The sequence below is a fragment of the Arachis duranensis genome, chromosome 4, assembly GCF_000817695.3.
Source record: "Arachis duranensis cultivar V14167 chromosome 4, aradu.V14167.gnm2.J7QH, whole genome shotgun sequence".
NCBI classification, from domain to species: domain Eukaryota; kingdom Viridiplantae; phylum Streptophyta; class Magnoliopsida; order Fabales; family Fabaceae; genus Arachis; species Arachis duranensis.
The window spans coordinates 88,115,003-88,118,256 of NC_029775.3; positions in this window are offsets into that span (position 1 = coordinate 88,115,003).

A 3,254-nucleotide genomic window follows, 5' to 3' on the forward strand; every position below is an offset into this window, starting at 1 on the left:
TGCTTGCTCCCTGCTTCCGAGGCAATTATCGTACTGTTTGACGAACTGAATGAGCGAGCTGTTTCGGGTGATGTACTTGTTAAAAAATGAATGCATGCTCTCGCTCCTTTGTGTGCTTCTCATCCCTGCCCAGAAGTGGTGATCCAGATAGATAGGAACCCATATGTGACGGTCTTCGTACAGATCTGCATAATACACCCAAACACAAACGGTAAAATACACCCGAGAGAGCGTACAATTTACACCTCTGCTGCAGAATTTAAAAACACATTACCTGAGAGCCACTTGTTGTCCGCAAGACCAAAATTCACCAGAAAATCGTTCCAATTCCTATCGAATGAGTCTTTGCTGTGAGAGTTCCAAACAACATGGCTCATTTGTTGTTTGATATCGGCGTGTCCCTTGTACCCGTTTAATTTGCTTGGAATCTTCTTCATGATGTGCCAAATACACCAACGGTGAACTGTTGTTGGCATACAGGCCTCTAAAGCCCTTTTCATTGATGCGCACTGATCGGTGAGAAACCCTTTCGGAGCGTTTCCTCCCATGCAACGAAGCCAGCATTGAAATAACCATTTGAATGATTCAATTTCTTCGTTCTTCATCAAAGAGCATCCGAGAAGTGTTGACTGACCGTGGTGATTCACCCCGACAAAAGAACCACAGACCAAATTATACCTGAAACGAATTACCATGGTCCAGAATGCAAAATCATTAGGTACACCCCAACAAATGCTTAGAATACACCCAATGACACAGCCAATATACACCTCTGCTGCGGATTCGTAAAAATAAATTAATTTAGCATCATAAACAGGGACAGTTTGTTACCTGTTTGTATTGTAGGTGGTGTCGAACGAAATGACGTCTTCGAAATACTCACAGGCTTGAAATGACGTCTTCGAAATACTCAAAGGCGGCTCTGCTTCTTGCATCGGCCCAAAAAGCCAGCTTAATCGATTGATCCTCCTCGAGTTCGAGCTCAAAAAAGAAATTCGGATTCTTCTCTTTCATTCTTAAGAAATATTTCCCGAATTCCTTTGCATCTTCTTGTTCGGAAACATTCCGCACTTCCCTGGTAATGTAATTCCTCACGTCCTTTTCGATGAAATTTAACTCGCGGTGACCCCCGGCAACCGCAACAAATGATTGGTAGGTTTTGCTTGGTCTGATACCGGCCTCGTCGTTATTCTCTATCGTACGACGAATGGACATGCTTAGTTCCCTGTGCTGTTTGAGCATCTCTGCTTTGCTTGGACAGCAGGGGTGTGAATGATCCAGCACAACCTTTGAAATGATCCAAGCACCGACATCCTTCAATGTGTGTATATAAATTCTTGCAGGACAGTTTAAACCGGTTGTCGGATTGGTCTTCTCGGTTGGAGATATTTTGGATTTCCATTTTCCCTCTCTGCTACATGTAATCAGTTGATTCTTAATCTCGTTTCCCTTCCTATTTGTGCACCGAACTCTTGTAGAGAAACCTGCAGCCTTGGCGTAGTTCCTGTAAAATTTTTCGGCATCTTCAAGAGTCGTAAAGGTCATTCCGACCTTCGGAACAAGCTCGTCATCAACAACAGAGAGAGGCTACACAATAAACCGTGTCAGAACTGTGAATACACCCATAGATATGATACAAATACACCCAATCATGTCTAATATGATACACCCGAACCGAAACAACTCAACTACAGAATGACCTTTAAAGCCATAAACTGTCAATACACAGACTGCAGAATACACCATGTAAAAAACTAAAAACACACCCAATCATGTCTGATATAATACACATGAACAACAACAACTCAATTAAAAATAACAAAAAACCAGTAAAGTGTATATACACCCACACTTATAGCTAAAATACACCCAAAGAAGAATTGATCTACACCCGAGCGTCTGCTATAAATTCCAGGTAATTAAACAATGTTCAGCAATTTTTAAACTACACAATGCTATACAAATTACTGTAAATCAAACCTCAGGAACTTCGTTAGATTCAAATTCATAATCCACATCGCCTGGATTCAGCGCAGAATCTGAGCTTGAAGGATCCATTATCTTCAAAACGAGTTCGAACTTTGATTTCAGAAAACAACAAATCAAGAGAGAAAACGAAGCTCGAGTTGCAGAGAGAGAAAAAGGTAACGTAAACGAAGAACATACCATTGAGAAAAGGAGAGGAAAAGATCGATGGAGAAGAATGAGGGAAGACGCGCGAGAAGAAGAACAACCAAATCTCAAAATAACGAAAACGAAGAAGGAAACAAATATTTTAAATTTGGAAGTTAGATATACGCGGCATATTATATAGCGCGTGTAATCAACGTAGCTGGAGGAGCGAGTATTTTAAATTTATTATTTAATAAACTTGTAAAGCATACAAGCCCTAATGGCTTGTATGCAGAGCTTTTCCGATATCAGCCGCCTATTAGGAATATAAATTAAAATAGTCTCATATTTATATTTATTATCAAACGTCATAAATGATATAATCAAATTAGATTCGCATTTATAATTAAGCTTTATAACCAATTTAATCAAACTTGATTTATGCTTATACTAAAATTTCATAAATAATATAATCAAGTTAGAATTGTATTTATAATCAAAATACAAATAAAATTATAAAAAAAATATATAGAGATCTTTGATTTTGTTATTCATCAAAATTTGATTATTTTTTGTGAAAATATTTTACTATTCTGATTTGTTACGAAATGTTGATTATTCTACTGAAAATTATTCGACTATTTTGGTGATTGATTATTTTATCTAAAAATATGTGAAACAATATATATATAAATATAAAGAATACATGTGACTGATTTTTTATATTCATAAAAAAAAGTTTGCAATTCAATGCACCTTTCTTTGATCCAAAATATATAACCTACCAGTTATAATTCTCAAATTCTGCATATACACGGATTAACTAAAGGATTTAGTAGCATCATGATCTTTAAATGAATTTAAGGTAGCATATAAAATTGTTCTTGTTAATTAACATATATAACCAATTTAGATTAGTTTAATGGTTAACTTATTAATTTACTTAACTAAGTATATTGAGAGGTCGAATTCTATTTAGTATATGTAATAATCCATTAAATAATAACAAATCTTTAAATAAAGATTCGATGCCTCCTCTTTAATTTTATCTGTCTCAAACTCTAAACCTAGTAGTGGTGGTGGTGGTGTTTTTTTTTTTTTTTTTTCGTCTTAAATTTTGAAAATAAATATTAACTTATAAT